Raw genomic sequence first — 16,261 nt, forward strand, 5'->3', positions numbered from 1 at the left:
AGAACAAGAACACCAAAAAACAACAGGACTGGCTGGGACTGAGGCAAGAGTGAAGAGAAAATCAGCAGTAAAGATTTGAAACAGGAAGAGTGTGGCGTCAGTACAGGCGGGAGATAAGAGCACTGCGCTCCATACACAAACACAGGGTTTCTGTGGCTGAGTGACTCCCAGCTCTCCGGGCGCCCTCACAGTAGCTGCCCCCCCACCCCCTTTGGCTCCGGACCACAGCCCGACACCCAGCCTCGCACACAGCAGATCCAGGGGCCTGATACACCCTCAGTGACTCCAGGGGTTTTAAGGGGATTTGTGTGAGTACAGAGGGCTAACAGGCCCCCTCAACCTGGCAACCCTGGGAAAAAAATAAGAGGACTTCTATTCTGTGGTGCAGTTCAACCTGTTAGCTCAACTTCAAGGTAACATAACACTGGAAAATTTGCAAGATAATCTGTAGAACTTTGCTTAGTTTTGTCCAAAGGTTGAGTGCTAGAGTCAGATAGTCTTGTAGCTGCAAATGCTGTCACAAACAGCTGAAGTATTTACATTCAGAAGCAGGATCGCATACTCCTTTCCTCAACCACATAACCGCTATCTGTTGCAAGCATGCTTCAAATCCTATTATCGGAAAATCCTGAGTCAAATATCCTCCCCGGTGAATCTCACAGGGCCATCATTCAGCAGGCCTGTGTGTGTGTGTGTGTTATGACAGAAAGGCAGAGAGAAGGTAAAGACAAACAGCTAAGCAGTCAGACAAGCTTCTGTATGACGTGGAAACAGCAAAAAGTGTACCAGAATTCAACCCAACAGTTTCATTTTCAATTATCTTCACTCGCAAAACAAAAAGTGTGCTAGTTTTCCCACAGCCGGAAGACAGAACGTCACCGTCCTTGCTATATGTTCCAGGCTAAACATGGCCAACTTTTTATCAGTGTATGTGTATGTGGATGAGAAACGAGGAAGCCTTTTGGCAAAGGGTTGAAGGCTGGGAATCCTAGCCGGGTTAATAAAAGTAGCCCGTGGGGCACTGTTTTTCCAGGCACTATCTGTGATGTTTGAATGTGAACTCAAACAAGCCTTCATTATGTGGCCACAGCCCTGGAGCCCCTGGTGCTGGGAGAGAGGCCCTGCCACTGACAGCCATAGCCTGCTGGCGGGTGTAGACGCCTTCCCCTCTGCTATGTCTCTCTTTTCACTCCCCCTGCCTCAGATCCCTTTCTCCACACTGCTCTTAGCCTCTAATCCTGCATTCTCCCCTCTCTTTCCTCTCTGGTGTGATCCTTCACCACTGCCTCTCTGGTTTCTCTCTTTTCCATGCTTTTTTCCCAATCATCTTCCATGAGGGATGGATTCTTAGGCCTACTCTTAAAGAAACTAAAGGGCTTTTAATCAGTTAAGTTTTAAGATGTATCTTTTCACATATAGCTGTCAGACACACCTCCGTACATGCTTGAGGAAGTGCTTCATCATATGTGCAGGTCAGTACAATGCTAACCCTGCACGAAATAACAGCAGTCTTCAGAACCTACACTCTTGGATCACAGTTAAGAGTAGTACATCATAATCTCAAATTGACACTTGTGAAAACAGCCATTAATGCTTAAACACAACATTATCATTGGCCCGATGTGCTGCTGCAGATGTTGTTTCATGAATATGTTGGAGCTGCATTCTGCACAGACCTGTCCTCCAAGTTTACAGCACAAAACACCCTTTGAATTATTTTTTCTTATGTTATTAGACAAAAAGGCACAGGCAGACTGACAAAGGAAAGCATTAGCTTTACAAGAGGATTTGGAAAGAGAAAGAGAGTTAAATAGATAGAATGACAGGAGTAGAAAGAGAGAGACACACAGAGAAAGGGATCCTTAATTAGAACCATCTTTTCTCTCAGGGATTGCAGCTCAGGGTTTTCCAAACCAGTGGTAAAAATAAGCCCTCCTCTCTCTAGCCTGATCCAGGGACACCCGCTGCGTCACTCAGGCCACATACAGACAGAAATGATTAAGAGCACCGAAGATATTAAACTTATGGGACGCTTAAAAGGCTTTAAATGTAAATGGGCAAGATTCAGAGGACAGAGCACAGCAAGGAGTTGAAGGAACATCACAAGACTGACAACATGTGGAAACCAGTATGAATACAAGCCAGTCAAACATGCACCCCATACTTCTATACAGCTGTCTTTTTCTATACAGCATTTAGACAAATATATTTACCTGCAAATTCCACATATCCCCCACGTCACGTTCTAAGCATACATTTGCTCCAACCAACAGCGGCCACCTCGCCCACTGGATGCGTTTCTGAAGCGATGCACAGCAGAGTCAATCCCTGATCTGCTGGAGATGAGAGATCACAAGACAATGTGAGAACTATGAGCTCACACAGGAACAGAAAGCAAATCTGTGTTTTTTTGCTTCCAGGTGAGCATAAAAGGAAGCTGAAAGGTTTATGAATGTAGAATTCTTTGGTTTTCCACTTCAAAAATGATCTTTCTTCATGTTATTACCTCTGTGGCCCTCTGACAAAATGATTACTCATGGCTGTTGGGACATAATATTGATATTTTTGATAAGATTTACAGTCAAGAGTTCGTGCATTGTGTTGTATTTTGAAGTTGACTGGATGCTTTGCACATTCCTCCCCCTGTTTGAGCCAATCTCTATGTGGATTGATGCGTTTTGGAAGCACCTCTGTGACAAATAGACTTGGCAGATTTCTTGAGTGAAGAGGAGTGGGGCTTCCAGCACAGACTGGAGTGCATATACATAGTGGAACTGCAAAGATAGACAAGAAAAGCACCAGCACCGGTAGTGATTCCCTTCTCTAACCACACTTTGCATCATGGTTTTCATCCCTTTTAAACCATAACTTTTATCCTCATTCTCAAAATGTTTTCAGGGAGGAGAGGGATGTTTTTGGATTGTGGCTATTGCAAAAATGATTACTCACAGCTCACCCTGACATCACACAATTTCACTAGGGGCTTCCAGGAAAAAGTCTTCTTGAAGTCAAGATAAAAAAAATCCTCTGTTTGCGTTCTTATATGTAGTTTAAATATTCAGGAGTTTTGTGCATGTGTTTAAATAACTTTATACAAAAACACCATTCTTCTCATAAAACGATTCGGCTTACACGCCAGCGGGCATCTTATTTAATGATCACACAGCTCAGCCATCCTGTCACCAATATGAAAGTTTGACCAATGATGTCTCATCCCCAACACTGGAGTCTGATTGAGGCTTGTGTGTTTATCACTGTGAAGGGCCTCTGTGAGTTCTTGCCAGAGGCAGAAAACAGGCCCAGGCCTAATACTCTGCATAACTACACAACATCAAAATGATTCATTACCATAGAAACCACTAATATGAGTCCTCTTCTGAATAATTATCAATTATTCATGAAGCAAGGCTCCCAGACTGTTTTGTCTGCTTTGTAAACACTAACTAACTACCCCCTCATGGCTCCCAAAAGTGAAACAAGCGGCAAGTTGTCATGCTTCCTTATGTTTATGGTTGGCTCTGCAATGTCAGTCTGTCTGTCTTACTCTCAAAGATCATTCAGTCTGTGACTTTAATGCTGATCCAAGTACAAAGAATAGCTAAACCAGCTCATCAGGTAAAAGGTCTGAAGGAAACATTACTACTTTATAGATAAATGGTCTGGGAAAGAGACCAAAACACAAGTCGCAACAAAGTCATTGTCTTTAAGATGCTCAGAGAAATTAGAGGGATATTTCCTAACACCCTACTCTAATAGCCAATGTTTTTACATCTTTTTTTTTTTTTAACAGTTGTTGTGTGACTTATCAAAAGTGTAGCTGGCCTTTCAAAATATGTTTTTTTCCTACTTTCCCCCCCTCAGCTCAGGGCCAGGATGTCTGAGGCAGATTTCATTTCTTCACGAGGAGTGGGTGATTTCCTTGTGTATATAGAGATATGCCCCAGTTAGATATCACTGTCTGCACAGGCTGGAGTCAGGGCTCCTCAGCCCACAGATAACAGGGCAACCATTTGTGTGTGTGAATATTGAAAGAGTGATTACAGATCCTACATATCTGAACAGCCCTTAGGCAGACACTGAACTCTGACTCTTTTGTAAGCATAATAGCAACTAAAACATAAGGAACAGGATCTTAATATGTTGAGCAGCACAAGAAACCTTCTACCTGACTGGACTAAGTCAAGTATAACGCAATGCTCCCTAAGCAACTTAACCTTAAACTTAAACAAATTTCAATCGATACAGCATTTAATGCCAAAACAAGAAACATGAATTTCATACCATTTTTCTAGTTAGAACAATTACTTCAGAAAGGATCTGCATTAAATGTGTAGGATGTAAAAAGAACCCCACAAAAGAGCCCTAGTCTCAATGTCTTGGCCCATATCTTATAATTAAAAGTGCAATTTCACTGTGTTTGTGCTTTCACCAGGCAGATCCATCTTGCTCCGGTCTGAAAAGTGTGTTCCTGGTCTAGGAATGGATTACAGTAGGCGGTAGCTACAGATTGGGTTTGTACTGCAAGCTGGTAAATAATGACTGCTGGCATTGAAGCAATTAGCTATAGCTGATGTAGCTATAGTGACTTGACAATATTACTTTATTAAAAGAAGCGCAAGTAATCGCACTGAAAGCTTTTCATGGTGGAAAATGTTTTTTCTCTTCACGGGACCTGCTTTAGAATGAATTTAATTCACCAACTGGCTACCCTGTAGGGGTGGGAGAAAAAATCGATACAGCATCATATTGCGATATTTTGTCTGGTGATATACTGTATTGTCTCATCCACCAAGTATCGATTTTTTTTCAAATTAATTGCTAATATGAACTCAATATATTATGATAATGGAAAAATTAAAATCAATTGTTTGTCCAGTGAGGTTAGCAGAGGTGACGGTCATAGAGCAGGAGAAAGTTAGTACAACAAACATGGCAGCACCAGGAGACAGACATTAGGAATGCAGGCAGGACACAAAACAGATGGACATGACACATGCAGTTTGCAAGAAGTGCTACATGAAAATGAAACACTGTGGAAATATGACAAAGATGAGGGCAAGACTAATGCTAAATCAGCTAAACAGATAAAAAATATGGTATAAATCACAATATATGATATCGCAATACTCACTGTAATGCAAAATGCTTAAAATCGCAATAATATCAAATCGTGACCAAAGTATCGTGATAATATTGTATCGTGGGGCCACTAGTGACTCCCACCCCTACTACCCTGATAGTGAACAATGACAAAATGGACCCCTGCACTGCATGTATCATCAGACAATTTCCATATACATTCAGTGAGATTCCTACACTTGACAAAACAGGGATTTTTACCACAGGTTAAATGATTAACCTGGCGTGGAGGCAATCAATATCACAAATAATTTGGTCCTGCAGACCTCCAAGCGTCGAATGCCATTAAGCCAGATGAAGAGTTGAGCGGAGTCTTTTACTAAGCCAAGAGACTGGCTGAGTCCCTTGACAAATCCTAATTTTGTCACAAACATGCTTTTAAATGAAATGGTAAGATACTATCAACCAAGTAAACCTTGTAGAGTTAGCGACAGAGATAATGTGCTGTTCACAAACAAGCCTCTGAAATGGCTCTTTTATGTTAGCCACTGTAGCTAGCTAGCTCCTATTTGAGTGCTGATTTTGTTTCCTCCATCCTTTGTCATTATTTAATCCATATTCAAAAAGCCAAATTGGTACCAAATGAAAAGCAAACAACTAGCTCTACTGAGATGGGCCAAATGATCTGGATCTTTAAAAACAGATGGATTTCATGTCACGAGTGAGACTAGAGGCTGGTGAGACAGACATCAGCTGAGGAAACACGGGTAAGGTCAGAGTTAAATGAGCGAAAAACTGTACTGAACAAATCTGCAGCGCTTTGTGGAAACAGGCTAAAATTCCTGCCTGCTGCCATTTCTCTGTGACCTTTAAAAAACGTTTTTTTTTAATTTGACGGAATATTTTACTACTTTCGGGACACAAAAGCAGCTTAAGAATTAAGATTTTCATAATTTACACACACATTTACACACTTCGAACACAGCGTAGTCATGATCGGCTCAAAACATGATTACGTCTTTCAATGTAGAAATCACTTATTCCAACCCAAGGGGTGTTCTCCACTGCTGCGTGACATCATCTGCAAAGAACCTATTTCTGAATCAATGCATACAGGTTTAAAGACAAATGTTCTCATTCAGAGTTAGATGGGCATGTATAATGTGTAATGTCAATGAGGGAGAGTTTTAGGAAGGCTGGGGTGGAGAGATGGGGTTGTTGGGTCTGCAGTGCCGGACAGAGCTGGGACACTGTCGCCTATTGATCTGCACCCCTGGCTCCTCTATGCAGACTGTTGTTCAGAGCAGGTCTGCCGACCCTTTCTTTGCAGAGCCGGACAGATTTGAGTGGTGCCGCAGCCCAGCAGCTGGGATGTGCAGTGAATACAGTCTGCACAGATAAACAGTGCCTTGTTTAGCCATTTCTTTGCTGCTGCTGAGCCAGCTGATAACAGCGGCGGGAAGGCAGGCGGGCCTTGGCGGCAGTGAACAAGGCCTGGGGAGGCAGACTCTCTGGCAGCAGCAAGCTCCCTTCCCACATCCAACACCCTCCCCAGCCTGTCTAATCTCACCTCTTTACTCCTGACTCTTTTCACTGAGGAGGACTGTGCCAGTTAATTACCCAGTGAGAGTCAAAACTCTCAGTGAGGATAGTGAGCAGAAAGAAAAAGATGGAAAACTAGACAATAACAGCTGGCGTAGTAAACAATTACCAACACATAAATGAGCACATGCACAACATTACACATGTATGTGTGATATTCTTTTTCATTTTTCTCAACTTAAACCTCACTTCATTATGTAAAAGAGTTGTGATGCAAGTCTAGGCTTTTTATTTTCTACTGTTTTGAACGCAACAGATCTGAATATCAGATGGAATTACGTTCATTTTGGAAGCCAAGTAAAGGCTGTGTAGATAGGTCTACTGCAGGCGTACCGAACACAGAAGAGACATGGGAGTCTAACTTCTCCCCCACAACACCACAAGCTGTCATCTCATTGTCTTGGCCCGGCACCAGGCGCTGGAATAATTGCAGCAGTGTGGCATTGTGGGGAATACTTTGCATTCCTACTTTCACAAGGAAGTTTTTCTTCTTCTTCCCCTGCCTTACATCGCACCCTGCCACTGATAAAACATGTCTTGCTCAGTGTTGTTTCTACTATCACTCAGAGACAATAAAGTTATGTGCATCAGTGTCAGGTACAGAACAGTAAATGCCTTTATTCTGTGAAATTAAAGTAAAAGGAACTGAGGATGTGTTTGTGGCTTTGAATGGAATTTAGGTTGGTGATTATCAGGAGCTTCTAATAATAAATTGTGAGAAGAATCAATAAGTCAAGGTTGGTGTATAAATCTGTCAGTGATTTGAGAACCTGTTAATTGCCTTGGCCTTCTATTCTATAAAAAATAAGTTGAAAACAAGAAGGAGGAACACTTAAAAACAGCATATCTTGATGTGAATGAACTCTATTTTCCCCTTTCTTTCCATTTATCATCGTAACCCTCAGAACCCTGTTGATAACCAAACATACCAGAGGATCAGCAATCAATAATGGGGAAATGTTTTGCCAAAAACCCACGCCCCTTCTTTCAAGACACCCCCCTCCTTATTCTCGACTTAAGAGGCCACATCTGTTTTTAATATCCTAGCCTCTGTGCTGCAGAGTTACACAATCATGATCAAGTGTGCTTTCTGAAAGGCAGAAACACACAAATACAGACGAGGACTCATGCCAATACCAACACAAACATACACCCTTTTATGACACACCAAAGGAATGAAGAACAAGATGTCACGGTGATTACTGGGCTTAGTGGTTAACATGTTCATGTTCAATAACATGTAGCTGAGATGCTGTAAGAAATCGCAGAATCAAAAATCAATCAAGAGTAAATGCTTTATATTCTTTAAAATGTTACAGCCCTACTGAATCTAGATTAACTACTGTGCTTTGCATATTAAAACACCATGAACAAAACTGATGTAGAGCGCAACTAAGGCAAAGCAAGACAGCTTCATTAAACATTTTAAAACCTAGAGGCAAAAGGTCACAACATGGGACAGGAAATACAAAAAAGACACTTAAAACAAGGACTGTGAGCAACAACCAAATCTGATAAAACAGCAGAATGAAATCAGTTAATTATAACCAGTTAAAATAGTTAAGCTTAAAGGCTTTTTGTAAATAAAGCTGAATGAATTAAATCCAGTAAATGTGCATATTACAGTGAGGTTATTGCTCTCATACAAAAAAACAGACAACAATAAAACAAGGAAAACAAGATCTTTTTCAACTTGGATTTTACAGTAGGAAGGGGTTGTTTAAATTTCATAATATGATCAAGTTTGTTTAATCCTTTCACAGTAAAGCAGCTTCAGTCTGCTTGATTCGGACTTAAAACTATCAGCTGACTGTTTCTTAAAATCTTAAGCTCTATTAGAGATCACTTGTCACGGATATAAGCAGGATATTTAGGTCCATACTTGGTAAGAGACTTTAAACTTGCTGCAGTATTCAAAAAAAATTTCTGTTAGATAGTTGAAAGATTTAAGAAACCAACAAAGAGCTCAGTTCTCAGTAGCTTTTAGTGAGGCCAAATGCAGCTTCCATTATTCCTTGCCTGTTCCTGCATGAGCAATGTTACAACTCCAGTTCTAGAAAGTTGGAGCACTGTGTAAAATGTAAATAAAAAAATGCAATGATTTGCAAATCCTGTAAAGCCATATTTTATCAACAATAAAACATAAACAACATATCAGATGTTGAAACTGAGACATTTGACCATTTCATGAAACATTTTAGCTCACTTTCAATTTGATGGCAGCAACACATCTCAACAAAGTGGGGATGAGGCAACACAAGGCTTGAAAAGTGGTAATGAAAAACAGCTGGAGGAGCATTTTGCAACTAATTAAGTTAACTGGCAACAGGTCAGTAACCTGCTTGGGTATAAAAGGAGCATTTTAGACAGGCAGAGTCTTTCATAGGTAAAGATAGGCAGAAGTTCACCAATCTCCAAAAACACTGCATACAAAACTGTGAAACAATTTCTGACAATTGTTCATCAATGTAAAATTGGGAAGATTTTGAATTTCCCACTACCTACAGTACATAGTATGATCAAAAGATTCAGAGAATCTGGAGAAATTTCTGTGTGTAAGGGACAAGGATGAAGGTCAGTATTGGATGCCCTTCAGGCCCTCAGGTGGCACTGCATTGAAAACAGGCATGATTCTGTACTGGAAATCAAGCAATTGACTCAGGAACACTTCAGAGATCATTGTCTGTCAACACAGTCCACTGTGCCATTCACAAATGCAAGTTAAAGCTGGATCATTTAAAGAAGAAGCCAAGTGTAAACATGAAATGCCACCATCCTCTCTGAGCCAAAGCTAATTTGAAATAGACTGAAAGCAAAATGGAAAACTGTTCTATGGTCAGATGAATAAAAATTTGAAAATTGTTTTGGAAACCACAGACGTCATGTCCTGAAAAAATGTTTTCTGTTTCAACACCTGCTATGTTAATACTCTATTGTGAACTAAATGCAGGTTTATAAGATTGGCAAATTATTGCATTCTGTCTTTATTTACCTCACAGTCCACCCCAACTTTTTTGGAATTGGGGCTGTATTTCGAAAGACCTTAATGAAGTGGAACAGGTAACACAAAAGTTACCCAAAAATTAAACTTTGCAGGGATCCACATGTCATTGAGGATTCACTCAGGTGCTGGTCACCATCAAAGACACAACCTCAACGCTAACATACCTCTTAAACCACCTGAGACTCTACCATCAGTTACAATGTAAAAAAGTAGTTTATGCCTTAAAGCATCAAGGCTGTACTTGTATCAAGCAGCACTGATGTTTTGCTGGCATCAGCATCCAGACTGTGATTGAACATGGTTTGCATTGCTGCCTCAAGGCTGTTATGTGGTCTAAATCCAGATTAAAGTCTACACAGATGGACATTTACACTTACAAAGCTATCTAGTTGAACCAGAGCAGCATTCGTGGTAATTATTTCTACTACTTTAGAGTCATTCAATGTAAAAGGATCTAGGATCTTTTATCAAAAAGGGGCTGAAAATCTGCAGTGATTCTGGTAAAGATAGGACTGAATTATATATTTTTTCAGTACATCAGTCTCCAAGCAACGTGAAATTCTAGGTGGACTATATACAGAACGCAAAGGACATCTGCTGTAATGGTTTTATCAGAACAATGTGACGGCCTGCCCTCTGCCTATGAGTTTGGTTTCCTGGTTCAGCAGCCAATAGGCAGAGTCAGGAGGACCATCAGTGGATTGAGCAGTTAACTATGCACACCTGTGTTAATCAGGCCTCTGCTTATTTAAGTAGCTTCCACTCTAACATCTCTCTATCCTCTCTCCCTCCCAGGCCTTCACCAGCTGGCTGGGTTTTATTTGCACTAGACAACACTCCACACACATCTGTACATCGCATTCATAACTGATCTTACAGACTTTCATAATTACCTCCGCCAAGGAGCTTATGTGATGGGGTTGGTTTGTTTGTTCGTTTGTTTGTTCGTTTGCTAGTTTGTTATCAACATAACTCAAAAAGTCATGGACAGATTTTCATGAAATTTTCAGGAAATGTCAGAAAAGGCATAAGGAAGAACTGATTAGATTTTGGGACTGATTCAGATCACTGTCTGGATCCAGGAATTTTTTAAAGGATTCTTTACTATTGGGAGATAGCGCTGCGCTGTTACACCTTTACACCAGGAGATGATGAACATGAGTAACTTATCCAAGGTTTTGGTTTATAGAGTTTGAAAGATGCACGTCCAAGTTGAGGAGACGATTCAGAGCATAATAGAGAGAAAGACGGCGAATTGTAGAGAGAATACTCACAATGCTGGGAGGAACAGAGGAATATTCACCCTCTGCCATGAAATTCGCACGTAGCGAAGCCAATGCTTTGCCTCACCGTGTCTGCACCCGACCGGGGAGGGAGTAATTGGCAAATTAGATTTTGGGAGTCAACCAGATCACTGTCTGGATCCAGGAGTGTTTTTAAAGGATTCTTCACTATTGGGAGATAGGGCTAATGCCGGAGGTCTGTGCTCTCTGAGTGCTTTTCTAATTATAACTATTTTAACTTTAATTTGTAATAAATAAACTTCTTTTAAAGTTTGTTTTATGTATGACTTCCCTTCTTTGTCAATTACTCTGAGCCAGTTCATAACAACAACAAAAAAGGACACATAGACTGATTTGTTTGGTAATGGAGGATATAAGCACCAGGAACTGAAACAAGGGCACCGGGTTGTCTTTTAGATAATGGCATCTGTGACTTAATCCCATGTTTATCAAACTGAACACGTTAAAAGAGACACATACTGGAATGAACCACATAAAAATGTTCTAATTTGTTTCAGAGCAGGAAGGATGCCATTTGCTGGTTGGTCTCAGCTTAAAGTATGGCAGTCATTATGACAGCAGATCACCATTCACTGCACATCCCAAGGGGCTTCGATATCCTTGCTGTTAGACTGAGCTGTACTAAGACACAGTGGAACTTTTTAAGAACTTGTGAGTGATGGTATGCTTTTGAATATCATAACTGTAAAATTGTAGATGATTCTTAGAACCTATTTTACAATGCCAGTGCAACAATTTACTATCAAAGCTCAAAGATCTCCAAGTTAAAAACATCCCCAAGTTAAAAACAAGATGCCTCAAGAAGAGCAAAAGGTAGAAACTATGGATGCACGATATTATCACTCTGGTATAAGTATAGACAGATATTAGCTTATAACGGCAAATATATCGGCAGATATACCAATTTCTTCTGATATTTACATCCAATATTTTTCCTGTGTATTTCAGCATATATTGACTGTAAATTTTGTCTATATATTCTAACAAATTAGTGGAGTTTTAGGCTGAACCAACAGACATATATAAGTTGAGGTCCTTGTTTTTATTTATTCTCCTTCTCTAAACTTTAAAGTGTTTTTAATGACTAAAGTTTACTTCCTTGGTCATCCTTAAACCTTAAAGTGTGTCCAAAAGGTCTGGAATTTCTTGTCCAAAAAGCATATTTAAATGTCGGTATTGATATCAGCTAAAATGAATCTGTAAATATCGGCAAAAATCCAATATCAAGCATCCCTTGTAGAAACAGTAAAAGAGGTAGGAAACAAGAGACCTTATCAGATTTCTTCCGATTCATTCTCTACTGGTATTACCCATAAAAATAAAATAAAATAAAATCTTTTTTTTCCAACCTGGACAAAGCACCACGGGGACCCATATCTGTAATTTTCATGTCAACCACTGTGATTGACTGCCGACATTCCTTTGGTTAACTTAATGACTGACAGCTCAGACTGGCTCAGCAGTGCCAAGCACCAACTCCTGATTTACAGCATTCTCTGATTCTTTACAGCAAACCTTTCATTATCATTATCAGTGCAATTAGCTGATTCACAGCATCTTAACAATGTGCCTTAACATACTCAGGCATGTCATCAGTCTCAGTTAGAAGCTTTCTGCCTCTCTGAAGTTATAAGCTGTTCTTTAGAAAACTCTCTGCTTTGCAGTTTTGAGTCTTAAATTCATAAATAACGCAGACTAATGGAAAGCAATACAAGCTCCAGGGTTTAAGTTGTCTCAGCTGAGTGTTTATGCTGTTAAATGCAAGGAAATAGAGACTCACTCATAAATTTTGCAGAATAATGTTGGAGGGGGTCATACTGCTGAGCCTTCTATTTCAACTTAACCCCACCATGTCACTCAAATCACTCAAACATGATTATAAATCAGAGGTACAACTCTCTATTTTTCAGGTCAGAAAAACATTACTGACAGTCATATCTGATGACTTATCTTAGCATCAGTGTTGGTTGGTTAGTTATATTGGCAGGCACAAAGTGAAACTTACAGATTGGTTGAGAAAAAAATAACACAGGTGTGTCTCATAAATTTCTTCTTATAATGAACTGGTGGTAAAAAGCTTCTAAAAACCAGAGGCATCGTTCTCCACCTCCACCCAAACCTGCTTGTCCACTACTAAAAAGTCAGGCCGTGATTCAACCCAGACAAAGCAAACAATGAGCTGACCTTGATGATGGAGATAGAGTTAGCATGTCATCAGATGCCGGGTGATAACATTTGTGACCTATGCCTATGGCCAGCTTTGTGCCTGGCTGGCGCTCTGCTGGTGCCATTCTGTCTTCTGCATACCAGCTGATTGAATGTTTCTTGTCTGTTTCCCAGAGCAGATTGCAAACTGTCTAGCCATCCTTGAATACCCCTTCAACTCCACCCACATGGCCACGCTCGACTGCACACTGCAAGGCAGTGAGCGCTCCCGGTGTTATCTGCTCCATCAGACCCTGGTGATAGTGGGGAGACTGGCGTCTGAGCTGGCCGATAGCCTCCAGGAACCCTATGCACAGAAATAGAGATGTGCAAGAATGGAAAAACATCACAAACAGAGTCATTCTTTGACTCCATCTTAAATGCTGCTGTTGCATCAGCAGTGCTTATGTAAAGATGTGCACATAAAACCTGGATGGATCTACGGGCAGTTTTTCTAATTTTTGTACAAGTGATACAACATTTATATAAAGCCTGTTGGACTAAATCTGCCTCTAATGCTGAGTTCTATATAAAAAAAAACTGTGGACACAGGAGAACGTGCCTGACTGCATGTCTTCCTCTTCCTGATTTTTCTCCTCTGTTCAAAGGTGAGGTGACTGCAGTTCAGAGGTTGAGTACTTCTCTGTTGTGCATGTTTGCTGCTGCTTCCTGTCGACTGTAAGTCTACTAGTAGACTTGAGATGGGGTCACCGCACAAGATTTTGTCTTAGAGAAGAACAAACAACTTGGAGACCTCAACCCACACACTCCTATTCTATTCCCCAAACTCAATGAAAATATCAGCATCTATAGAATCAGACACATTGCTTATGTTAACATCAGATGTGTGTGGGCAGTTTAAATGAAGATCAAAGCGTAGAGAGATTTTTTTCTCATCAGCTCTTTATTACAGAACTCTACATTAGTTTAAGATAAATCCACATCAGGCAGTGAATCCTTGGCTTTTCCAGATGACTGGCTGCTCTGACCGTAGCCAAGTTTAGCCGGGTCAGTGGAGACTCCTAGTAAATGGCCATGTCGCCAGAGCTCTCTGCTGCTGAGTCAACTCACAAAATAATGAACCGCACAGGCCTGTTTGATTTCCTCTGGAGACAGCTGAGCAGGAGTCTGATCCACATACAGCCCTGACTCCCACTAACCCAATCTGCTTCACCCTGCCCTCTCTGTCTCTGTCTCAGAGACACTGTCTCGGAAAGGTTTTTTTTTTTTTTGGTTTGGGGGGTGGGGGGGGGGTGCTCAGTAGCCAGGACTGGCTACAGAGCAACTTCAGAGTGGATACCCTGGTTAATAAATTTAGAGAAATAATTACTACTAAAAATTTCCAACATTTTTGAACTCACACTATACTTTTACCTTCACATTTAAAACTGACAACCTGGTGTGACATAGCTGAAGGGAAAACTGCTGACTTCACATTAACATTTACAAATATGGATCATGATGACAGTCTTGTCAATGAAGTAAAAACTGTATTCATATGTATGAGACGGACCATAAGACCAGCTTGCAATCATTTACTTATTAAGCATCAAATAAGCCTGGAACAAGTTAGAATAAGGCAAAATAATGACAACAAGAGAGAACTCAAGATGTGTGATGAAAACCAGGAAAGAACATGATGTGACCTGTTTCAGTGACAATTATCTTATGATGTTTTAAAATCACAACATTATAAAGTTTGTCACATATCACAGGCTTTAATAAAAAATTCATAGAAGTGAGTAAAAATGATGGTGGGAGTCCTAAAAGGACCACATAACAGTCTGAGACAGTCCTGAGCTTCATTATGTCACGTAATCCTCCTGCCAACACTAAACACTACAGACTAGCACGCTTTTTATTGTGTTAGTTTAAAATTAAATGACTCAATTATGCACAGTCTTCACAGACATACTGGCTGCTGATGAAAAGTGTGTTTCTTGAGTTTTATTACCCATTATTTCTTTATACACTACAATCCTTGCTTAAACAAGCCTATGATGTGATGCTTCTCTCCAAAAAAAGTTTTTGAAAATCACTTACGCAAAACTTATCAGTCTGTTAAACTTAGAACTGAATCTATGTGGTTTGAAGGGTCCATATCTTTGTTATATCCCTGCATATCTTGCATTTTCAGAAATCTTTTATGCTAAATAACTACTCCTGAAAACATCCCTATGTCCAGCTAGGTTGGTACATAATAGAGGCCTTTAACCAGGTAACAACTGGAGATTGTTACTGGGATAAATTTATTGGAAATAAAAAGTGTTTATCATGTAATTAACTGAGTTTTGTTAGATCTATAACTAGCAGCATTCATCAGTTAAACTAAGCCCTGTGCAGGACTCTTTTTTAATCCCCCACTCCTTCTGACAATCCATATTGAATATTCAGAACATAAGGCAGTGTGTTAAAGGACATATCGATATGTTCACTTAAGCACCACCAGGATTCAGTTTCCTCCCTGAATGAAGGAAACTCTGAGAAACACTCACATCCTCATCATCCGTAAAACTGCCACGCATGGATAATAAAAGCTAAGTCCCATCTTTACATCTGGTAATATGAAGCATAAACCATTTGAAACAATATAAAAACGGTACTTAACAGCACAGAATCACCACACCCTACAACTGTTGGCTGAAGTCAGAGAGCATGAGTCCCTTCAGAGACAAAATGTGGGCCTATTTATTTTGTAAACATTTCAAATCAAATGTCATAGAAGGTTTAGTATTGATGTACAAAAAATGCAACCCCGAAAGTTTCTGTTTAAGGCACAAAGGAGCTCTCTGAATCCAGGATTTTTCTGGGAAACTAGAGGTTGGCTAGCATGCAGGCAGTCGGTGGTGATGTGTCTTGGCAGGCACAGATAGGGGCAGTGTAGTCATGGACCCAGTCATCATCATCTGGCCACACATTCCTGCCCTATCTTTGCAGTAAACTGGATCTCCTTCTCCCTCTTATCAGCTGTCAGGAATTTTCTATCAGAGGCCCTCTTTCTCTCTCCCTCACTATCTCTTTTGCTCTCTTACTCTGACTCCCTTGCTCTTTTTTTCTTTCTTCCTGT

This window comes from Cheilinus undulatus, linkage group 9, assembly GCF_018320785.1.
Source record: "Cheilinus undulatus linkage group 9, ASM1832078v1, whole genome shotgun sequence".
NCBI classification, from domain to species: domain Eukaryota; kingdom Metazoa; phylum Chordata; class Actinopteri; order Labriformes; family Labridae; genus Cheilinus; species Cheilinus undulatus.